The sequence below is a fragment of the Typopeltis vanoorti genome, chromosome 15 (assembly GCF_054136105.1).
Source record: "Typopeltis vanoorti isolate ZY-2024b chromosome 15, IOZ_Tvanoo_1.0, whole genome shotgun sequence".
Classification (NCBI taxonomy): Eukaryota; Metazoa; Arthropoda; class Arachnida; order Uropygi; family Thelyphonidae; genus Typopeltis; species Typopeltis vanoorti.
Window position 1 is genome coordinate 74,832,687 of NC_143563.1, and position 26,510 is coordinate 74,859,196.

Genomic DNA, 26,510 nt, shown 5'->3' on the forward strand with positions numbered 1-26,510 from the left:
TTTCTTAATTGATGCCCCTCCCCTAATACAAAGTTTAGTTTCTAATGAAATTTATTATTATTATTATACAAGCACCTCCGTGGAGTCCAAAGACTGATTGCAGGAGACCCAAACTATCCACACAATTTATCAGACCTCTGTTTGAACCCATTAACAGACAAAGCACTCACAACTGACTCTGGCAACTAATTCCATTCATTCACAAATCTCCAAGCAAAAAATATAGTCCTCACAACCTTTATTCAATTTCCAGAGATGACATCTTGTTTTGGCCCCTCTACCCAAGTGCTGAAACATTTCCCCTACATCAATCCCATAAAACCCTTTAAGTAACTTAAATGTTTTTCTCACATCTCTTCTGCAATCCACACACCCTCAATCAATCCTCGTTGGGAACATTTCACAGACCACTCACCATCTTAATCACCTGCCTCTGAATCTTCTCCACTGCTTTCTCATCCCCAAGAAACCAAGGAGACCAGACCTGAGCACAGTAATCCAGATGAAGTCACATTAAGGCTTTATAAAGAGTAATAATAACTCCTTTATCTCTGCTTGCTAGTGTATTCTTCATTAACCAAGTAATCTTGTGAGCTACCCTGGCTACTTTAGCAGATGTCCTCTAAACTTCAACTACTACCACACCCCAAAATTCCTGGCTTAATCAATTTCCTGGAGTAAACATTTCCTCAATGTGGTGCACAAGTTGTAATTTTTGTATCCTAAAATGCATAACTTTACATTTCTCCACATTAAACTGACACCCATTATCTATTTTTCTATACTAACAGTCTATTTAAATCATCCTGCAAGCTTTTCCCATTGCCTTGATTACCTATTACTCTACCTAATTTTGCATCATTAGCAACAATTGAATATTTCCTTTCAGGTTATTTCCTATATCATTTATGTACAAATTAAAGCGCAGTGGTCCTAGCACTAAACTTTGTGGAACACCACTTGCTTTTGCCTGGATTCTGCTCCTCCATATACCACTTTTGATATTACTCCAGTAGCTACCTCTTCTTATCTAAATAACCAGTGTCATATCCATCCCCATTTGTTCTAATCTGCATAACAGATTTTATGTGGTATTCAGTCAAATGCCTTTGCAAAATCTAGCAGAATTATTAGTAAATTACTAATAACTTACTAAAATAAAAGTTAGTCAATTACTAAGGGCATGCCTTAGTAATTTATTAATTTTTTATAATAGTGACAGTAAATTAATAAGGTGACCGACCCTTAACAAAGCCATGTTGCCCCTCATACATTATCATTCTTATCTACCCATTCTTGAATTCTTTTTCTGAACAATTTTTCCAGTACTTTCACCACCACTCCTGCAATACTGATTGGTCTATAATTTGCTACTGCAATCTTAGAAACTCCCTTATAAAAGGGAATTATTTTGCCCTCCTTCCACTCCTTCTTTGAAATTCTACCAGAGTTCAGACTTAAATTAAGGAGCCTATTCAAAGGCATTGGCAGTTCCCTTGCACATTCTCGCAAAACCCTAGCTGATATCCCAACTAATCCCACAGCTGTATTTACATTGAGATTCTGCAGTATCCTAAGAACCTCCAATTTATCCACCTCTGTTCCCATTAACTCTCATTAAGGTTAATCTTCCATTAACTTTAATGTCATTCTTCCTCTTACTTGCCACATAATGAAAGAATACTTTTGGGATTTCATTTGGCCTGCTTGGCCAGATTCTTCTTATAATCTGATTTTGCCTTCCTTGCCTGAGTCTTGTACTGTTCATGAGTTTTTTTTTCCTTTTATTTTTTCACCTTTCTCTTTATACGCCCTCCAGAGCATTTTCTTCTTCCTTCATTTTCTTTATATATCCTCCACAGTTCATGATTAATACTATTACTCATCCATCTAACTCCTACCTGATTAACCCTCCTTACACAAGGTATAGAATTTAATACTGCTTCCTCTAGATGACCCTTAACTATATTCCCATGGCACAGATTTAAGCTTCCCCCTAAGCTAGGAATAATCTCCTTCCTTGTAGTTCCATATATAGAAAACAATATTCTGAATATTCTGTCAAGAAGGGGCAGTTATATATTATATACTGCCCCTTCTTGACAGAATATTCCTCATGTTTTACAATCTCCCAAGTCAAGACTGCATTGTCACTTTTGCTAATTGGAGGCAAGGTGGTCATATAAAGAGAAAAGTGACAAGGCACCTTGGTTATGCTCTTCAGATCTTATGACCAGGTCCAATACTCTCACACCCTTAGTCCCCTCCATCACATGCTACCTCAAGTAATTATCTCTTAGGTGTATAAATTCCATTTCCTTACTGCCATGTGATCTTTCTTTCTTAGTTGAAACCATAGTTGAAATCCCCCATAATAATAAATGAATCTACACTCATTGTACTAATTTTTCAATGCATGTCTTCCAGATCATCCCTGGAAGCCCTAAGCCTATAGCAAACAACCAACTTTATATTTTGCCTTAGCTTTGATCTCACACAAGACTGCTTCAAATGAACAACCACCCTCCCACCTATCGCCTATTCTTTTTGGCTGCAATTAATCTGCTATCATCAGCAGTACCCTACCCCATCCTATCTTCTCTATGTTCTCTGAAAATACTAAACCCTATGCATTTTATCCCTATAACTATACCATCTCCTGTTAGCCAAGTCTCACTAATGCCTATAACTTTTGGCAAAGTTGCACTAACCAATGCCAAAATTTACAAAAAAATAAAAATAAAATAAAATAAATAAATCCTGAATATATGATTACTTGACTAGTTTCAACAAGTATAAAGAGCCTGCGATTAAAAAAAAATCTATAAGATTAGTTCTGTACATATTTTTGTGGATGTAGCACTGAAAAAAAAAACTTTACTTTGTTAAAATAATAAAACATTAAGTCAACGCTAATAATTCGCTTCATAATGAACTTACGAAGTGATTCAGAAATACATTTTTTTTAAATTATTTAACTCATTTCATCAATATATTATTCGTCATTTAAATCCACCCAATCCATTACAACCATTCATAAAAAAATTGCATATAAATTATTATTAAAAAAAAGCTGTAGTTGAATTTTTTTTTTATTAAGGGTTAACAACTTGTAGTCAACATTTATCTGGCAATGTAACAATGGACAATTTTCCTGCAACAGAATTAATTACATGCCAACAAAACAGGGCTATGAGTCATTAGTTTATCTAATTACAGTGTATTCTTCTGTCAAGTGTACCAGTCATTTTTTTCCATGACAAAAAAAAAATACTACCAAGTAATTCCCAGTTTGTTATCCAAAGATGCTAATTAGGATACCAATTAGCATCTTTGGGAAATTAGGAAAACATAATTGGGAAAACATAGTCATCTAAACACTAAGGAAAAAGCTTCATAGCCAGATATTATGTCTTACTGGCAATCTGCAATGTACATAGATAACCACATCACAGATGAATTGGTAAAACATTAATAAACACAAGTTCCAAATGCCATGTTTACTGGATAATAACTGCTCTTCATCCATTAGTAAAAATCCTAAATTAATACATTTCATTAATGGAGAACTTATGAATAACATTTACTAAAACTAAAGAAAACCATAATTTAAAAATAATTTTAAGAAGCAAATGTCTTCAGTGTATTCCTTTGGCACGAAGACTGAGCTCTGTCTTGGATTTTTCCCAGTGGATGTGTTGCGAGAATTGTTTCATGTATGCACCAAAAAAGTGAAAAATTTGTGGACTGGAAGAAAAGCATTAATGTATGTGAAAAGTGTAGTGATAAATTAGGACATTTTGAAATGGAAGCTAGCATCGCCATAGTAAACAAAAATTGCATGGACGTGTTAGTTGTGGAGTTTAGGAAAGAGAAACTTTAGAATAGAGTTTAGGAAAGAGCTGATAAAAGGGAAAAGTGAAATGAAGCATCTGGAAGATGAGAATAAACATCTAAAGAAGCGATGTTGATGTGAATGAGAAAGTTAGCATTAGGAAGAAAGAATCAAAGGATAATCATATATCATTGTATGATGACTCAATAACTAACAAGTACACAAAACATGCTTTCCTAATGAAACATTAAAACAAATACCTGATGCTTTTCAGAGTAGGAAAGAGCAAGTATCAGAATTAGTGATAGTTGTTGGTAGGAATGACTTAGTTGGTGAAAAAAGGAATGTTGATAGAGACTTGAGGAAGCTGTTGCAGGAGGTAAATGATAATAGTGTTGTTGGAAAAATCATTAACATGATGCCCAGATATGATAATAGCAAGTTGAGAAGAGCAGGGATAATGAATAGCAAGATGGCTGAGTTGTGCGAGTCAAAGGGGATTCAGTTTGTGAAGGGCAGTTGGAATGGTTTAAAGTTGAATGGATTGTATTTGAATGTGCTTAGTGTTCTGAATTTAGAAAGCGTTATTATTTGCTGAGAAGGCACGGAATCAAGAAGTTAGTTTACCTCATGATTCAAGAGTACTTGTGAAGCAGGAAGCAGAGGCATTTGGGTTGTACTATAGAAGGAAGATGGATACAAGGATGAAGATGTGATTACAGCAGGACAAGATGATGAATTGCATAAAGTTGAGGATGAGACAGGTATTATTATTATTACGGGCAACTCCAGGGAGTCATTAGACTCATCGAGGGAGGCCCCAATGTATGAATGGCAATCAGAGTCAGGATCAGGAAAATGGGAGTGATCAGATCAAACAGAGAGGTGTGCTATAGTGGCTAACACAGAGAATATGTACTCATGAAATGGCCTCAAAAACAGTGGGATTGTTATATTTATATACCAATAAGGAGTATTCCAAATAACAGCTGAATTCATTGCAGTGATTGAATCAGTATACCCAAAGATAATCAGTATAAGTGAAACTTGGTTGTCTAAGGATAATGTCCTGTCAGGAATAGAAATGGAAAAATATATACAACTTTCCAGAAGAATAGGAAGGTGAAAAAATGAGGGAGAGTTCTATCAATGATTGCAGAGGAATTGTGTCCACAAAGTGTGGAAGTTAATAGTACATGCAGATTTTGAACATGTGTTGTGCAAAGTTAAAATTAACAGGCTAGTATATATCTGATAGGATGCTGCTATAAGCCAGGAAATATTTAGGCAAATTGGTTAGCCATATAAAACGAAGGTAATCATGATGGGAGAATTTAATTACAGGATTCTAAAAACAGGTCTTTCTCTTCTAAATTTACTGTGATCGAGAAAGACTGTTTTTAGAATCTACTACTGCTCTTAAAAATCAGCCTAACTTAAATAAATATGGTTGCATAAAACTTCCCAAAATATGGGAAACAGATCCAAGTTTACATCCTAGACCGCTGACAGGTGACCCATAGAAGACACCCCACTTAAGACTCTAGTCTTTCATCGACATGTTTCGGTTAGTTCTGTGCTACCTTTGCGTGTGTATGTTACGAGTCTCATTTTGTACTTCCTAATAATGTCTCTGTAACTGAGATGAAATAGTGGAAGTATTATATACTATTTTTGATAATTTCCTAATGCTGTTTCACTCCATTAAACTTTTATCATGATAACAATTAAAAATAGCAATAGTCCAAACACTGACATCTAGATTCTAATAACTACAGAATCCTGTTTCCTCTAACCACTTCAAGTTGTTCATATTCTTAAAATCATATATCGCAAATTTGTAAACAACATAATTCTGAGATACAATATTGAATGCCTTATCAAAAACCAAATATACATTAAAATTACTTTCTACAACTAAATTCCTTAATAGCAGTAACATCAACTAACTAAGTTTAATGACTCCAAAGATAATAAGCCGAAAGGTACACCACTTCAGCAATTCGATATTAGTGGTATGCAAGTTTCTGTTCATTTAAAAACTTTGATATTCCAGGTCTACCTACTCACTGATGAGACCTCAAAAAAGGTTGAAACCGGTCTGGGTAGTGACCTCTTCTCATAATGTAAAACAATATATATACATCTCTTAGGAGTTGGGTTTTACATTATGAAAGAATATTAAAGTTAGTGAGGGAGCTTGCTCCACCTTTGCATGGAGTTGCCCTGGTGTTGTACTATCCAAGTGATCATTTACACTTGGTTCCGCCGATAGTTTTTTCGGCATTGAAACTCTATGGATGTCGATGGATTTCGACCCTAGTTTTACCTGGCTATAAAATAAAATGGGATTTAACATCTCCCTCTTAATTAAGTTTAATGACTATTCACTTTTATTCCACTGTGGATATCAGACTTCGACATTTCCCTTCTGCAATCTACAGAAAATTCTAAATTTAATCTAATGAAACCTGTTAAAACTGACTATCTTTTCCATACATGTAACAGCTGGGAAATAACCCATCATTCCCACAGATGAAATAAGTTTCTTCCATGAAAAACTTTGTCAACTTCATTATCAGTCTATTCAATCTGTGTCAAGTGGACTAGTTTAATATCCAACATCAGTTATTGTATGAATGTAAATGAAAAAAAAAATAAAATAAGAAAAAAAGTTTCAAAAAGTTGTTCAGGTATAAAACAAATTTTGTTTAATTACATATTACGAAAACACCACAACACATATGAACTGCAAATGAAGAGTGATTTTATGTTATTTATTGCTAGAAAATAAGAAATACATAAAATTGAAGTAACAAAGGAACAATATTTATAATTTTATAAGAGGTTTAATATTACACTATGTAATATTTTAAAAATGGGATTTTTTTGTTTATTTAAGACAGGAGGAAATCACCATCAAATGAATAAATTGGTCTAACAGTCTAGAAAGTGCACGTTAAACCGATTCTCATTAAGTCTCAATAAAAGTAAGGGGTGGGGAATGCTAGCAAATATTAATTATTGATTATACGCCTCCAGAGTGCAGTTACAGTTGGAGGAACGACAGTACTATGCACACTTCGATTAGAAAAGGGAGTTCAATTCTCAGCATGAGAGGAATTATTACAGGGACTTTTTCAATTTGTGTTGGTTTATCTCGTACGTTAACAGGTTTTTTTCTTACCTGAAACTCATTTTTCATCTCACATACAAGCAAATTGACCAGAGAACACATCGCAATTAACAGAGCAAATTACTACCAGTGGGTGGTAGGTTGTAAATGGTGGAGGATTAAGTAGTGTAAAAGGATGGCAAGTTGTGTGGTGCATAGTGGGGTGCCCTCCTACAATGTTTCTTCGATACCATGGAGATGCTACATCATAGTTATTATGTAACAAGTTAAAAAAAAAAGGTAAAATACAAAACATCATGCAAACTTCACTCTACTCAGTGCATGAATCGGGACCCACCAAAATGTTCCATATGAGCTGGAAGTGCAAAGCAGCATTGCATTACGATATTTATTAGTTGGGCTATTTACAAAACTAATTTGCATCAAAAGATTTTCACTGATACAATCAGTTATATTACACAAAGTAATACTTTGTGTAATGTAACTATTTGATCAAATAATCTATGATGAGTTCAAAACTGAAAATAATCACTGACAAAAACTGGTTCAAACTCGCATAGATGTTTATATATATTTTAGATAAGGTTTTATTGTGTGCACTTCACCACTAATTTTTAACATACAATGCAGTTTTTTTTTCTGTTCTGATCTTTAACACACACATACAAAAGCCTCCATACCACTGGTGGTTGATTTCAAATGACGATTATTTAATAACTTGGTATAACCGTCATATATTGCATATGACTAACTTCAACCAGAGTTTCATTATGAGCACATGCTGAGTTTGTTGATGTTCAATATACTTACCCCCCCCCCCCCACCCCCCCCCCCCCCCACCCCCCCCCCCCCCCACCCCCCCCCCCCCCCACCCCCCCCCCCCCCCACCCCCCCCCCCCCCCACCCCCCCCCCCCCCCACCCCCCCCCCCCCCCACCCCCCCCCCCCCCCACCCCCCCCCCCCCCCACCCCCCCCCCCCCCCACCCCCCCCCCCCCCCACCCCCCCCCCCCCCCACCCCCCCCCCCCCCCACCCCCCCCCCCCCCCACCCCCCCCCCCCCCCACCCCCCCCCCCCCCCACCCCCCCCCCCCCCCACCCCCCCCCCCCCCCACCCCCCCCCCCCCCCACCCCCCCCCCCCCCCACCCCCCCCCCCCCCCACCCCCCCCCCCCCCCACCCCCCCCCCCCCCCACCCCCCCCCCCCCCCACCCCCCCCCCCCCCCACCCCCCCCCCCCCCCACCCCCCCCCCCCCCCACCCCCCCCCCCCCCCACCCCCCCCCCCCCCCACCCCCCCCCCCCCCCACCCCCCAGGTAATCATAAAAAAGCAAATATAAATTTATACAAAGGAGGTGAATACTTGAAAAACAAAAGAGGACGATAATGCCCCTATCACAAAAAACATAACTCAGTGACGTTATCAATACTTACACCCAGTAGCTGCTTGAAAAAAATTTTAACTTTTAAACACAATGGAAAAATAAATACAGTATTGCATAAAAGGTGACTGAAGTTATTGATTTAATCGAAAGACAATAGTTCCAGAAGGAAATCTTGTTCCACATTAAAACGTCTGATCTGTGAAAAAATATATATTTTTGAATTTAAATTTAATATTTTCTAAATTCCAAGCGAAAAATCTTTCAAACCTTTAGATGTAACTTTTACCCTTTCTCATCTAAGTGAAATTTAACTAGCGAGTTTGTGTTATTGTAAAATAATTAGCGATGACGAATGAGTAACGATTTGCATTTTCTAACAGGATCCGAAAGGTTCTTACGTCTCATGAACATTTTGCTACTTCTGAGAAATGTATAATAAATAATTAAAATGTAAATTATTCCAAATCCATACATATTCTAATTGTGAAAAATGCGTGTTTATTGTAATCCCCCCCCCCCCCACACACACACCCATTTTGCTCCAGCTTGTTTATCTAACGTATGAGAGAAAGGCTCAGGCCTCCCTGGATTTAAATTAAGTGTTTACTTCATTCTTTTATATATACGCTAGCCTAACTGGCCTAGTGGTTTGATATATCCGGCTGGAATATCGATAACCTTAGGCATAAATGTTTTGTGCACGTCTTTGCGTGGGAGATGAATTTCATCGCTCTGTGAAAGGCCACCGTCTTTCACAGAGTTTTTTTTTTATTGGCCTGTAAAAAATGTTCCATGTGTGGTCTCTAGAGAAGGATTTCTGGATTATCTAACCTTTTTCCACCCATGGTAGTGATACAGCTAACAGCCTTCTGTGGATGGAATTCACATTAAAGAAAATGAACTTATTATTCATTACGTAATATGACCCAATGTGAAATGGTGTTCACATTTTCAATGAGTTCTGCATGCCGCCTACAAGAAGAGATCACGCTTGTTAATAATCATTCTCGTTCATTCCACTCCTATTGCAGAGACAATTTCTTTGTAATACATACATTTTATACAAGAACCAATGCTCTTCGGAAAGGACATCTGCCCCCCCCCCCCACACACACACAGTTCAATCTAGTGATTCACAGAATCAAACTTACTTCTCCCTCATCCCTAGAAAAAGTCTCCAACCGCTGGCAGAATTTTCTTAACACCATTAAGCGATGCCAGTTCTACTGCTATTGGCACTTGATGCTTCCCTCTTCCTCATAAGAGGTTACAAATTTTCCCGTTGTAAGAAAGGCTGTTGGTGATTGTAACTGTTATTCCCCAAATCTCAAAACAGAAACTTGGATGTTTTATATAATTTTTATGCAATAATTTTATCTACTCAAGTAGAAATGAAAGAACAACCTCCTTTAACTCTTCGAAAATTTTACTAGTTCCTTCTCCAAAGAACTAAGTATAATGATCCGGGGACTTTATGCAAATAATATAAAGGAGATGTTACACCTCTATCTATATTTAGATTGACTTTTTTTTTTTTCTTTGACAGGTAACTCCTCCAGTAGTGCACTCAAGAAGTATCTTGGGGGGGGGGGGACGAGTTGAGTAGACGATTTGAGAATCACACTAAGCATTCACAATGATCGCTAATTCATAAGTAGTATAGAAATAGAAGACACGACACAACATAAATAAAAAAAAAAAAGAATTTTAATTAGGAAAAGATTTTTGGAAAATTTTCTAGTGTTTTTTCCTTTAGGGGGTACCGGGTCCCTTGGCCCCCCCCTCTGGGTAACCCACAGGGAATCAATCTTACGCTCTCCCTTTCCCAAATGCACTCACAATACGCACCTGAACTAGACTAGACTCTCCAACTTTAGGACTCATCCAACATGGACAAAATATCGTAACATTCAGATACTGTGACAATCTCTTTATGGATCAAAAGATGAGGAAATGTCTTATCTGAATTACCGAATTTTATTCTTCCCTTTTTGCTACACAAATCTTGAGGAACAAAATTTGATGGCGGGGGGGGGTGTTAATATTCAATTGTAACAACACCGCAATGTTCGCCATTCTATCATTGACCAAGTTACATTGTCGTGACAGATTAACTAATGAATGATAACGTGCCAGTAAATGCCTTTGTGAAATAACTGAATAAACCATATCGGATATTCACACCAACTGTAATTTTGTAGTTGAATTACTTTACAAAGACATCCAACAGACTTCTTAGATGCATATATGTCCCAACACTTTCAAGAAAAATGTTTGCATAGGCTACTTATCCCAAAAAAGGGGAAATTTCTAAGCATTTTTGTCAGGGTGAGGGGAGAGATCCTCTATATTTCACAGCCTTGCTAAGATAAAAACTTACGTTTGAAAAGAAATAGAGAAATTTAAGCTAAATAAAAAAAAGTATTAATATTTGAAAGAATATTATAGAACACACACAGAGAGAGACTGTCAGCATTCTTAAATACTTCACAATATTTGATACAAATCAACAGTAGTACATTTTCATGAGTATGATCTAATAATATTATGATGGCGTTGACGATTTTAATTTGCTGTATTGCATAGATTGACTAATCACATGGTGCAAAAATTACGCAAGAGGAATGAATTATCAAGTAGATGAGGAAGAAGAGAGAAATCTTCTAGATTTTGAGATACTTTTTATTTAAATTTAGAAAATTTTGAATCTAAAAATGCAAAAAAAAATGTATCAAATATTTTTAATATATACATTTTAATTAACTATATATGATGATGATTTCACTGATCGAAGCTCAAGTAGGAAAGGGTAATAATATTCTTCATCTGTCCCATTTCGAGTTCCGAGATAAGATTTGTTTGCAGTGCTCTTACGTTAGCACCGTGATATAATTAAACACTGGCATGCTAATGTTTGTTGAGGTTACTTTCTAATGAAGTACACTAGTGCGGTTATATAAAGACTGGAGGGGGAAGGAAGTACAGAAATAAATAAAAAGATAATGCGCCGCTAACATTAGCCATTAATACGTAAGGTTTACAAAACGCGTTTAAATAGGCATTTCATATTTTAGCTCTAGGGTTTATTCATTTTTATATGAATTTCGCACACAAAAAGGAGGAAATTAATCCTACATTGAGCACTCTAGGTGGTTTAAACTTAATTCCGCAGTCAAAATATTACATTAAAATCTAGTTTCTTAAAAATACTAGACTGCATCTCTACATTCTCCACAAAATGTTTCTAATATCAAATGCTATTCTATATTGCCAGATTTTATCATTATTGAAAATCTGCGGATTATCCAAAATAATCCACCGATTTCTAAATCCTGCCGAAAAAGGGATGCTGAAGCATTTCACCCTTTTTCTCAGCAGGAGAATTGAGAATTACAATAGGTTGGAAGCATGACGAGAAAATGCGTCATTTAAAATTTTAAAAAAAATTTTTAATTAAAAAAAAAAAAAAACGTAGATTCGATTTTCGTAGCCGACGTGAGAAACACTTTTCTAAACTAAGGCTTTTTAACCGAATTTGAGTTAGCTGATCTCATGGAAATAGTAGTTTCCTTCAGGATAACCCGTTTCTCATTCCAAACAAATCCAGTCTGAAAACATACTGCGAAATTCGGAGAGAGTATTGGGAAGTAGCAACAAGGTGGAGGTTCCTGGTTAATAGCATGAGGAATCGAGGACCTAGATCTAGTGGGTTGCTTAAAATAAGTTAGGATTTGAGGTGGGGAAATGAAAAAAATGCCAGAAACCTGATATAGTCGCCAATCTGTGATTACGAAAAAAAAAAAAACAAATCACAATTCGATACCTGGTAAGTAAACTTGCTAGAGCAGACTTGAGAGCTGCGCATTAAGTACACTATACCCCTATCTATTATTTATATAGCAACAACCAGATACTAGATGTGATGCGAAACTCCGTCCCCCCCCCCCTGCTAAAGTGCAACCAGTTTGTTCTTGAATTCGCAATGACAATTAATAAGAGTCAAGGACAAAGCTGTAATACGAGTGAGTTACTAATCAGCATCTATTTTCACGCAAGGTACAGTATACTCCTATTATTTAGGGAGATCATACACTGATATTAAGATTAACTGTATGTACATAAAAATATTGTGGTATGAAATATTTTGATCTATTTTCAAATATTTCTGATATTTTCGTGTTGCCTTGAAAGAATGTTATATATCCAAATGTGATATTAAAGCATTATTAGAAGTATATTATATTATATGAGATGAGATGAGATGGATGGGAGAGGCAGAAAACCGAGTGGTCTGGAAAATCATGGGGGAGACCTTCGTCCAGCAGTGGACAGAACCAAAAGGTTGAAGAAGAAGAAATATATTAAAGTGTTTAACATAGGTATATACTTCGAATGGCATATAATGTTGGTGTTATTCGCTTTCTGCTAAACTGCATCACCGCAATGAAGTTACAAAGTCTGCTTTGTCTCATTAAGATCGATGTGCAGTAACACTTTCATGTTTCCGTGGCAGCAGCAGGTTCAGCTGACGTACACCAGGGGAAATAAACGTCTTTCATAAATAAATTATATTAAGAAAGAAAACAAGGTTCAGATATTTCTCTATATTGAGATATCTACATCGCTGCGGATTCAAATACGGGATTGTCATTAAGTGGGAGATAAATTCTTCACGCTGTTTGGGTCCTCCAGTTGTGCGGCGGTTTCACAACAAGCGATGAAATTTAAGAGATTACGGACCACAGAATGCACTATAGGTTTATAAAAAACCTTTCGTGGATGGGAGTCACATAAAAAGTTGCATAGGGCTAACCACCTTATCCTGGAATTACGGTTAAGAATTCTAAGAATATCTGAAGGGTCTTGGATGCTTAAGTGCCTGTTAGAGTCACTGATGATATAAAACTATTCATAAATATGAAAGTCTTGATTTGAATTTTTTTTTTTTTTCAGATGACAACGGCTAATTTCACTATCATTTGTACAACAAGCACGGAAAGAGATCATTCCTTAATCAGAGAAAGGACATCTTGAATTAATTACGATTTTTTTTCTGTGCTTACCACCCATGAAAGGTTTTTGTAAAATTGGACTATACACTCCTTGGAAAGAAGTCAACGGACACCATAGTGTGAGGAATATTATGCCCACCTTAATAAGATGTAGGACCTCATTTCGCTGCACTAATCTTACTGGGCATATTTTCCACAAGCATACGCTATTACGATCAATAGGAATTTTGGACAATTCTTCCTGTAGGCATGCAATGAGATCCTGGACTTTATGGGGTGAATGTCCCTTGACCTTACCTGTGCTCCAGAGATGTTCAAGGGTTGAGATCAGGGTTTTGTGGAGGCCAGTCAAGTGTGGTGTCTTTCATGTCCACAAGTCACGCAGTTACAGTCTTATGGTACGGTGCATTGTCTTATTGAAAGAGACGATGGTCAGTTCAGTAAAAATGCCACAAAGTAGGAAGCATTGCATTGTCCAGAATGTCAGATCTTTCTCGAAGTTCAATGTTCGCGGCACCACAAGCAGAGGTCTGGGGCCAAACCAGGATCATACCATCACACCGTCACCTCCGAATTTCATAATTCGGGTTATGCACTCTGATAAAGGACGTCACTGGGGATCCACCACACCCGTCCACAGCCTGTAGAATGATTCGTCGGCTCCATAACGCAGCTTTCAAGCTTCACGCCCCACTGTACACGCTCTTTGCACCACTGAAGAGAACGCTGCAACTTGGTTCAGGTAATGTAGAGCTTGCATATTGTGGTCCTACCATGGAAACCCATGTCGTTGGGCCTCAGATCTACATCGATGTAGATCTGAATGTTTTTGTGCAGATTCGTGTTCCAACCGATGCCCTGAAATTCCGCATTCAACGTGTAGACCGACGAATGGCGGTTTTTACATATTATTATTATTATTATTTGACACCTCCAGGGAGTCCAAAGACTCATCGAGGGAGAGTGTACCAACAGCATCGAACGATTGGTCCCCTTCCAACTACTAACCGTGCTCAAACTTACTTAACTAAGCCATTAGTAACAGAGTGGGGGGGGGAGGGTTGTCCACTGAGGATAGTACTTTCTATTGACTTCTTGCCCTTCCATCTCAGTACGGTTATCACTGATTGTTGAGCAGGGATGGTTCAATTTGTCAACAATTTGCCGAACAGATAGGCTTGCAACATGGCATCCTATCAAAACGCCTCTTTCAAACTCCGTCAGTTCTCTTCTCGCAGCCATCTCACCTGGACACAGCTGCACGCTTTTGGGAGCATCATATTTTCCCAATTAATAACGACTACATACACGTGACTTGTTACGTGAGGTATCCGTTGACTTTTTTCTAAGCAGTATATTAGTACCGCAGGTGGGCTAACGAGTTTTTTCTACTTTACATACACACACACAAAGTACAAAAATATATTATTATATTATTAATTTTTCTACAGTTAGGAAACCATGCTCTAAAGGCCAAACATGGAACGTTTTAAGCAATCTCAGGCCTCCAATACAGACGGCAGTCTCACTCCAGGTGATGAAATTCATCTCACATTTAAAGGAAATCACAAACAAACATCATGCCTACAGCGGGATTCGAATCCGCAAGCTGTACAGAGCGGGTATGCTAACTACTCGGCCAACCGGGACTGCAAAATTGCTATTATATGGAAACGTAATAAGTTAATTATAAAATTAAGTGTTTTGTGTATCGGAGAAACTGTAAAATCATATACAACAGCTGCGAACACGAAGGATAATGCAAAAAAAGTATATCAAATACAACCGCTTTGTGCTCTCAACTGATTTAAAAATAATAATAATAAAATAAAACTCCCATCATTGCTAGCCAAGGTTTAATTGAATTTAGCCAAGGACAAAATGAAAAGCATTCCTAATTTTGAATGAAATGCTCAAAATATTGTGTTTTTAATTTTGATCTCGAAGGCTGAAATGGAAACCCATAGTAGACGTCGACCACTGAGCAAGTGTCATTTTCTTCTATACTCGGCGAACCAATGCTAGCTAAAGATAAATTTCGTTCTGTTCTAAGCAAAAGAATGTTGTACCTTAATATAAATGCACGACTTGTGTTGTTTTATATAAGTTCATGTATATTCTCGCAATTATATAAAAACAATTATATATACGTATCCTGCTTTAAAAACATTTTGTCATCACTAATTATATGAATAATGTTATTTATACCAGAATTTCTGCAATATCGGTACAGGTATTAATTTTTGATACAAAAAATAATCCGACAAACACTATAAACCGTGGGGTGGCGCTGTTAAAAATAGACCAATATAATGACAGTTCAACAGAACATCACAGTAGTTGACGATCGGTCCATAATGCTGTATCTACACATGGAATTTACACATTGGCAAATGCTTTTGAAAATTTATATACTCGCTGTTCGCTCATGTCGACTTTACTCCTCTGGTATGTGTCGATCGTTCATTTGATTTTCACAATGATATAAAGTACAAAATGAAGTCAAATTCGATCATAGAGCAACTGAATACAAACAGTACAGAAGTGAATGGTGATAACAACCCACCAAAGGCTTATCTTTATAATGCTACTCTTTGAAACGAAACTTCTACTGCTTTGAATGAGCTTATTGACTGCGGCAATGTTAGAAGTCGCCATGTAATGGGCAGGCCTGAATCTTGATTCATCATTTAAATTGTTACGCCCTCCCTCACGGAAACATTCGATCAATTTATACAACCCACTTCCCACCCTCATAAGCATTGATTGTTGTACTTGCATTATATTGTAAATTTGCCTTCCCAATTTTTTTTCCAAATAGAAACTTTATTCCCAAATATTTCACAAGTATGATTTCCATTTCTTAATTATTAATACCTAACGGAGGCGTCTTAATTATTAGATTCCTCGCAAATAAATTCAGAATATACACTATTTTATTAGTGAGGATGAAATCTCTGTTACTTCCCAATGAAACATGATCATTGTTTTATTTTCATACTGGCTCCTGACGCATTCGGCATGATAAATGAAACATCAAATAAAATAAGTAAAAATGAAAACTGCTTTTTTTGACGATGTAATTTGGATTCCAACGCGAAATATTTAGTAGTTGTAAGTAGTGTGCATCTTAAACCTGTCATATAATCCACATCCGTCTGAAACATACCTAATAATTTTTATGCATGGACTGGTTAAGACTGAAACGATATTTAAAACATTGCACTTCTATAGCAGAAAAATATATGCTAGGGTGTCATTCATTAAAGTGATTTAATGTTATATGCTATAACTTACAGACATTTAGCTTTCATGAGGTTCACATAATTACTGACAAGTTAAGAATATCTAAATAATGGCCAATTATCTACATATGAATTTTGCTTGGAAAGGGATTTTGTTCTACAATTTCATCATCAGAGAAGACCTGAGTTTCTATTTTTGTCTGAGAACCGTTTTCGATTGGGAAAGAGAAAAATTAATAAAAATTCAACTATTAACAAGGAGAAAAAATGTGGAAACTAGCTGCCAAAAATAACTTTGGAATTATATATCCTTAAATATAATTAGGACGCAATCACAAACGAAGAAAACATCGGGGTAATAAATAGGATATATACACACCTTTTGTAAAATTCAAATGTTTACATACACACTCTTATTAAGTACAGCTTAGTGCTTGACATTTGTTCCTTCAATGTCATAAAGGATCCCGTTTTCTTTCGGTATGTAAATCGGTATACTTCATTTGAAGTATTTTCCGAAGGGTGAAATATGGAAACACGTTTCGAGGTGAATTATTTTTTTTAAATAATAATTTTAAATAATTTCGGTGACTAACAAAACTCCAAACCAAGTCAATGGACATACCCCCCCCCGCCACACACACACACACACACCTAAAAGGATTTATCGACTTAAGAATTTATTTTAATTAGTGATCTCTTCTTGTCTTCCCCTCTCCTTAACATGTTAGGCAATGGCCTGTCACGACTAAGTAACTTTCTTCGTAGTAACCTAATTAATCTACGATAAGAGTTAATCTTATCTATATAGTCTGCTATGTTTATCATTTGCGTGTACTCTCGGGCTGGCTTTTCTGGATAAGGAAGTGAAAAACTCTGCTATATTATCGAAATAAGAGGTTTTTTTTTTTTTTTTTTTTTGTCACATTCGCATTAGACAGCGTCAGTGTTTTGGTTTTGTTTGATTTTACAGGCAGAATATCATTCATCGCATAATACCATCCATTTTGTTGCCATCCTACCTGTGGGTAAATTATCAAGTATTACAAATTCAATAGGAAGTAACTGTAATAATGATGGTTTCAATTTTTCTTTTGCAGATAACTTCCAGTTCTTAACCAGCACAATAATTCGAAATATAATCTTTAATATTTAAATTTAAACTAAATATCGGCTTCAGACCGCTCATCCTTAAACAACCACATTTACTTTCTCTTGATAAGATGTCTCTTCGTTAAGAAATTTTGTTGGCCAACGCTAGACGCCGATTACAAATCATACCGAAAGAAAATTTGCGTCACTGTCTTTACCAAGTATCTTTTTTGATTATTATTTATAATTTTTCTTGATTACGCAAGTATTTTATAGAACCAGCTACTGGTAGAAAACTAATGATCACTTAAATATGTCATTAATAGGACTTCTGTGGTAATAATGAGGAAAAAGAAATATCACTCGGTAACATTTCTCCTCATCAAATTCCTAATGAATAGTACTGCAACTAATGAGACAGAAGTCATTACATACAACTTGAAAAGCTAGTTACATCTCAAACTTTCAACCGTATGGGATGTACGGGGAAGCTCTGCAACAAACCCATCTATATCATTTTATATAACAAATGAACTTTCTTTTATATGACCACTTCTATAAAAAAAAATAATATATAAAAAAAAGTAAATAATCATAGCTCAAATAATTGTAACTCTTTAGGAATAATTAACAGCTTAAATTACTCAGGCATTCAACTATGCCACATAACTGGACATAACTTTTAAGCCTTTATATAAGATACTAATTAGAGAAAGGAGAAAAAGCATTCATCTCTCAACTGACAAACTTTTCGAAAACAGCGAGGTTACTATAAGTTATCACACCCAATAAACTCATAATTCACAATCTAATTTATAATCGGTTGTTGGGTGGTAGAAAGAGTAGGGATCCTCATATCTACCTTAAAGGTAAACATGTTAATGCTCATACATAGAGATTAATGATTTCAGGGGGGGGGATTAATAATAGCCCAAATCAGCACGTCTTAATGAGAAATTCATTATGATAATTAATTACTGCGTACTTTATATAAACACTTTTTTTTATAAACAAAACATGACTTTGCTCTCTCCTCTGTCGGTAAAGTATTAAATGTCGACGTTTAATTAATTCAACGAAGAAAATTCCAGATTAATTCTCACAACAAAAAAGGGGGAATTCTGTTTTAGTGACAGATGAATAGTTAAAAAAAAAAGGGGGGGAAACAAGAGAACACATCAGCACAAAAAGAACACTCGCATCCAAAATAATTGATTCTTTAATACTAATTTTCCGGTTTATCCTAAATAAGAATTTTTCTTTTAATTTCTGTTTCTCATGAATATAAGGTCTTCCAACGATGAGCATCCCTTTCAAAAAAATTGCAATTTATTTTTTCACTTATTATACATTACATCGCGTAATAAAAATGCGAATATCATTGCAATACTCATTCCAAACAATGCTCTACGAATAATTAACATTAAAAAAAAAATTCAGCTTATGAGGAAACAATCTTCTAACTCAGTAATGTGTCAATTCTTTTTTTAAAAAAATATAAAAATAAAATAAAATCTGTTTGAAACTTGCTTTTAATTTTTTTTTACTAACAACGGAGGCAAATAAAGAAAAACAACAACAAGAAATAGGAGAAATAATGCAATTTACATATCCTTTTAAAAAAAATGTTGCTAGGTGTGTATGAAAGATTCATACATAATTAAGCTGAATGGTTGTAATGTTCATTTTTCACATCAGGTAAATTCTCGAGTCAACTTTATACACAATTTGGAGGTCTGATATGTGTAAGTAACGAAACTACTGACTCCAACATTTCAAACGTTGAATTAATCTTATCAATACAAGAGATTATGAAAATGATCCGAAACAAACAAATAAAAAAAGGAAAAAAAAAAAAAAAGAGGCGCACTTTTCAGTAGCATGCTTTATAATAATATTCATTACTATTGTTTTTTAAAAAAAAACTTTTTCTTTGCAGCACGAAAAACTGAAAATTAAAAAGATATGAAAAGAAATCTAAATAATTACTGATATTGTGTGATAGAAACCTCCGCAGCACAGTTAGTACAAGATACAAAATTCTAAAAATGATTATTAAGATATTTACTATATAAAGCTTTATAATTATGTGGTATTTTTCGAAAAGTACCACATCTGTGTGTCAAACGTCACTTTTAATAAAGGTGCCAGTACGCCGTACCATCCCAAAAAAAAAAGCACTGATAATATTCATTATCACAGCAAATGCTGATCTAGTTGGCTGGAAAGAGAATAAACACTATTTACTTTCAACACTTCGGGTCCAGATCTAGCTGTGGTATGAATTTTGGGGAATGTGCTTTAGGTGGTAGATATGTTTCACTGTTAGACCGCTATCCAACTTATTGTGGGCTGAAGCAGCTTAAGAGTTTTATCTCTAGAACATCGTTTCCGGGTTATCGAATCCTTGCAACATTTTTTGCGAATGGGATTATCGTTCAAAAAGAATTCGATTCAGAGTCATTTTGGGCTTATATACTATAAGCTCACTTCATTTGCAGCATAATTTTGTATCACTTTACCAGTAAAAAAAAATCCAAGGGAAACAAAATTTGAGATGATTCGGCAAATTTTACAGATTCTACATACGAAACGTTCCGCCCAGTCAGAGCGAAGTACGTTGTATCATTTAGAATCGTTTTGCGATTTGAAATGATTCGACGAATTTTAGTAACGGTCTCTCAAATACTAAAGTTGAATAAAATCCCTCCAAGTAAACGGATATGTGTGTGGGAGAGATTGGAAGGACAAGCAAAATGAATCTAGCAGTCATACAATTTGCGACACGTACATAAAAATGCAACTTATTATATGCATATTCATACTGAATTTGATCTAAATTAAATGCACAACGAAGTACTGCTGAGTATTTTCCATCAATAACAATACCGTATCAGTAAAATGAATTTCTTTTTTAGAATAAATTAAGACTTATTTTTCCTCAAGGAAACTATAGATTTTCATTCCGCAAAACAAGAAAAAACAGCAGGAAAATGCAAAATTAAGAGACTTAAATAATACTGGCTACGTAGTCTTAGATATTTAGATCGCAACTTAACCCCATGGCAGCGCGTATCAAAAATTTCACTAAAACGTTAAAACACTTTTTAAAGTATCATATCTTTTAAAAGATAAAGGGGGAGAAGAGAAACCTATGTACCTCGTTCTAATAACAGCAAAATAAATATAGGTGAAAAAATGTTTCATAAGCACGCGCATTTTTAAGCTAGTAATGCATAAAATTAGATCTGAAACTAATGTGAGAATCTCATTAAAAAAAAAAAAAAAGGGAGAATTCAAAAAGGGGAAAAAAAGCTCCCACAAAGCCGCAGTGTTATTGTCGACACGTGGTAGTCACCGCTACCAATGGGTGTGATTCTAATCCCTCTGTAATATGGAATGCTGGTGAATAAGGTAGATGATTTCATCGCTAAGAGTGATAGCACCTTGTTTATTGGCAGTCTGAAGCTTCTAGATGAATGGTTTAATATTTCCCCCTCCACCCTCCCCGCATAGTGTATTTTCCGGGTTATCAAATCCTTACTCCACCCACGGTAATGTGCTATTGCTAAATCGGATGACTAATAAATAAAATAAAACAAAACAAAATGCAAATAAGAAGTTATTTTGGAGAGTGTGCGATTAATTTTTCTCTTTGTTTTTCATTGGAAAACTTCAAGATAATATAAAGTAAGCATAAATGTATAATAATGATGTTATTTTCCATTGCTTATCTTGAAAAATGAGGATATTTAAAGTTGAGCTGAAAAGAACATCAGGATGCAATTCTCGGCAAACGGGATAAGCTATGTTGTTAAACAAGACAGCTGTTTTATTCAATCAAAATAAAACAAATAAATCACATTAGGAATAGCATTTCTTTTACATTTAAAGTGAAAGTTTCTTTCTGTGAAGTGCACAGACATGTATGCATTTCTCTCAACGAATATTCCTTAGATCACTTATGTGCCACATAACGTATAGGTCTTCGAAAGTTAAAATCACTATATTACTGGACTTTACTAGCAAAAATTTAACAATAAAATTATCATATCCTAGAGGTAAAAGGTTTAGCAACAAGTCCTTGAGAAGAATTAAAAAATCCTCCTAAATATATGCCTCTGATCAATCCCAATCTTCTGCTAACACATTTAGTCATAATATTAACCTCTATGTTAGTTAAGTAGCACCAGATGAATTTCGATTATTTTGCGTTAAACAATCCGTAATTCCTTTTCCATGGCAAATACTTTTAAATTCTTAATAATAACTGCTCTAAAAGCAGGAAGGGGAAAGAGAGAAATACCTAATAAAATTTTCAAGAACCTATAAAACAATACCTATAGAACACTGCAAAGTACACTCTGATTATAATTAATTCAAGTCGTATGTATATTTAAACAAATATTGAAGTCTTCAAATTAAACATTCACTCGCTCGTTATATTTGAAACTAGGTATAATATATCAATAACAAATCTTTAAGTAAAATATTAATTTTGTATTTCTCAGGTTATTTTCATTATCAAAATTTTATCAGCTCAATAGTCTATGGCGATAAAAACCAACTACAGAACAACAATTCTGTAATTTTTCTAACACTGCGTGTCACATTCGGTATCGTGGCTATTTCTTAATATTTTGAGTCAATGTGGCAGATAGTGTATGTCCTACAGCGCTTGTAATGAAATACCAAAATAATAAGCAGATTAATCTTGAAGTCTTGATAGAGATGGACCCAAAACAAGATTTCAAGATTAATCTGCTTATTTTTTCATAGAGAAATGAACTCAATGCATTTAAAAACAATATACTTCGGTTAAGTTGTTATTACGGCAATTGCTAAGTAAAAAATGAGGACGCATGGACAGTAAAATATGTTGCTATTAGTAACGAGAACGAGGGATACAAATCAGGTACCATGTATAATGATCACGAAATATGAACATTGTAATAAAAGGGATGTTAAAGATAATAGTTCCATATTGGAACAATCTGAAGAATGATAGTCATTAATAAAAATTTTATTATAAATTTAAAACTGATTCCTATTTAAATATAAAAGATTTCATTTCACTATCTATTGATTTTGGAATTCTGTTGCAAACGAGGGTTTTCTGCTAAATAGACTCCATAAAGTTAGTAAGTTCACTAGAGCATAAAAAACAATTTCGATTTGAAAAAAAAAAAAAAACTTCTATTTATTAAATAAGTTAAAATCCTGAAATTAAAACAGGAATGTTTATATTTAACTTGGTTAATTAAAATAATGGCATAAAGGTGGAGAAAAACTCTTAAATAAACTAAGGATCAGTGAAATGTCATTTGCTTCGCATCAAGCTGCCTGCAGACAAATCTGTTCACAAACTCCTCTTACTGATAAATCTAACCGTGACTCCGTTTGTCGCACTGTTTCCCCCCCCCCTTTTCTCCCGCCCAATACGAATCTCTCTGAGCAAGCCAATTTTTTCCTCTGGGGACTATAGGAAACCACGATGCGTGATTTTTTTCGGCTTCCTTTCTTTAAAATTCGATTTTTTTTCTCTCCCTTCATCAGAGTAGATACACTGACAAGGAACAAATATTTCTCTCCAGCAGTAATGAAACCAATGAAAGCACAGCCGGAGACTATCTTGTTGAACGAGAAGCAAGATAACATCGTCGTAGAAATTAAAGGAGGAAAAATAAACTGTTTGCGAAAGAATGTAAAGGAAATATGTATTTATATAAGACGGATAAATCAGTATACTTTTCTTTCGATAAATGATAGTCATGTTGTTGCGCATTTAAACGAATTAAAAAAGAAAGAAAGAAAACAAATAGAGGAAGGGAGAAAAACTAAAGTCCCCTTACAATGCCGCTTTCCTGCAGAATTTAAGGCACTACAGAGAAATCGTCAGATTGAAAAGAAATATGGATGAAAATCGAAACATACCTGATAATTATTGCTGAAAGTCTTGTTGATAAATATTAAAAGTAATAATTATTTTAACAAAGCAAATTAAATAATTGACAATAGTTTTTTTTATCAATTTATGTGAATTTTATTATCAATGCAATGGAAATTCAATTTAAAACTAATGTAAAAAAGGTTAAATCATTTAGTTTGTTTTACATATCTAGAAATTGTCATAAACTACTTTATGTATTATCTTAAATGAAAATTAATATTATATACAAAAAATCTAAAATAAAACACATCTGAATTACATGAACTGCATTACACATCAAAACATCCAACACTTCGTACTTTCAAGATTGGTGGGCAATGTGGAAAAAAGAGTTACTATTCATACTTCATTTCCCTCTTAAAAACACCTCTACACAGAAGCATATGCGTTAGCACTTGACTAAATTGAATGCCATGCCCTCAGAAAATAAAATGCTACTGTAGATAGTAACGGAAATTGTCGTTCGTATAAGTTGCACGACTTACATGAAACTATTCATAGTATCAGTAAATCAATGAAGTCAAGGTAAGGTACAACTCGTTTCTCGCTTCACTAGATAAATGTTCGCAGATTTACAATGTAATAATAAGATATTGCTAGCAGCATGTCTGGCTTGTCGCTAAGATTTTTAAGGCAGACTGATGACCTCTTTCACAATCCTTTTACAATAGATTCCATACGGATCACCCGCCACAGCAATACGTTTTGTCTTAGACAAGCAATTCGCTGAACTCTTCGACATTTTCGTACTAAGGTTTCTTAACAGATTCCTAAAATGAATAAATACAAATATCAGGATTAGTTCATTAAGCGTGACTACCAATACTGGCAAGGAGTTAGTTCATCCCATTACAGAAACGATAATTATTTCAGTGAAAACGGAAAAACATTGTGGAGTACAACAGCTTCATTTCAAGAGTCTCTTTAATGATAATCCATAACAATCAATAAAACTATCGATGCCAGTGTTTCAGTTAAACAAATGGATTCCAGCTGGCTTTTAGTGACTCCCCAACTTATTTAGACTCATTTGTATCTATCCTAGAAATTGAACAGGAATTTTCTCCTAGTGTCAAATTATGAAGAGATAACGCACTTTAATTCTATAAACCTTAAAATCCAAGAGAACAAAACTACACTTTGAGGTATAACTTCCATATTCTGATAATACACTTTAGTAAGTGTAAGCTTTGACCTACCTGTAGAGAAACGTGTTCCATGTTATATCTCCGGTAAAGTAGTCCACAGATTCACCTATCTATTCACCTGACTACATTAAGGCGCCAGGACGTCAACCACACCCCCAACTTAAAGTGACAGCCGACCTAGAGACACTGGGGTTTACAGCTTACGGCAAATGTGGAGACCGTTCCACAACGATAGTTCAGTGGCGCCATCTATAGCCCCAAAGGTAAGAACAGTGGGTGATGCAGTTGAGTGGGTTTTTCCATTTAGTTTGTATGCTACAAAAACCTGTAATTACTCGATGACGAAGCCTAATTTTGCGAGGCCTTTCATTACTTATAAAAGGGGAAAGTAATTTCAAATGGAAACCTCAAAATAAGTATGTATATATATTACTTCCTTTTTTTAGGGAAAAAGAGGATATCCCATCCGTTTCCTGATGATAATAATGTAATTTAAAGCATGTTATTAAATATAATTCGGTAATTTATCAAACTGACGTTAAATTTTCTATTTTTGTCCTAATTAAAAGTGCCCTGCTTATTCTTATCTACTCTATAATATAAAATGATAAGCTTTTTTTGTCAAGTTATTTGAAATGTTTTGAAACTCAGGGCTACCCTGAGAGTCGCGTCTTCAAAATTCGAGTCATCTGAATTCAAAGAGAACTGGCCTACCAGTCCGGAACTCGGGGGTATGCGCCAAGGGGACCCCCTTTCGAGTTTTCAAAATTCGAGTCATCAGAATTCAAGGAGAACCGGCTTACCAGTCCGGAACTCGGGGGATTGGGTGCCGTAGGCGCCGGGGAAGGGGACCCTTTCGACTCTTCAAAATTCGAGTCATCAGAATCCAAGGAGAACCGGCCTACCCGTCCGGAACTCGGGGGGAGGGGGGGCGCCGTAGGCGTCAGAGGGGTGGAGCCTCCCTATTCGCATATAAAATCCTAAGTAAGCTTTCGAAATTTCAATATGTTTGTTGGTTATCACCTAAAACCTTTTAGAGACAGGATTGCAGAGATTGTATACTTTAATTTTCCAGCTGTTTTAATATTATTTCGTTGCCTAGTAATAAGAGAACAAAATCGAAAAAAAAAAAGGAACTATAACTTGATCGAAAAATTGAACTAAAATCATCCCTCGACCTATATCAGACAAGGATGAAACATTTTCAGTAGCACAGATTTGTTTTAAAATTAATCAGTAAACTTACTTATTCTTTAAAATAAACACTATATATTTTTTTTTCTAGAATTCTTAACGTTTCTGAAAGTAATAAAATAATTTTAAAAAATCTTCGGTTTTCACTTAGAAAAGTCTGTCATACTTTTAACTATTCACTTCGTCCTCTTTGTTCAGAGGAAGAATTAAACAGCGGAAAACATCGTATGAGCTATGTAATCTGTTTAATTTATCCGTGGTGAACGCACAGGAAAAGTTAAGCAAAATACTGAGAAAAGAACCTTATTTCAATTAATTTTTTCACTTCGAAAAAAAAAAATACTAAGTGAGAAAAATTGGGGTATTTCAAGTTTAGATCCAGAACGAATAGACTTATCAAAATATTATATATATTATAAATATTTTAAATGGTGATAATAATTATCCCAAGATAACCATACAGTACTATCGTTGCAGAAAATGTAAGCAAGAAATGTCAGTTCGTTAAAGTGAGAAAA

The 26,510-nt window shown here is 35.2% G+C and overlaps 1 protein-coding gene across 3 annotated transcripts in view; it reads right to left on the reverse strand.

Moving 5' to 3' along the window:
• LOC150098898 (centaurin-gamma-1A-like) overlaps positions 1-26,510 on the reverse strand; it is a 273,420-nt gene that overhangs the window by 203,249 nt on the left and 43,661 nt on the right. The window lies entirely within an intron of this gene.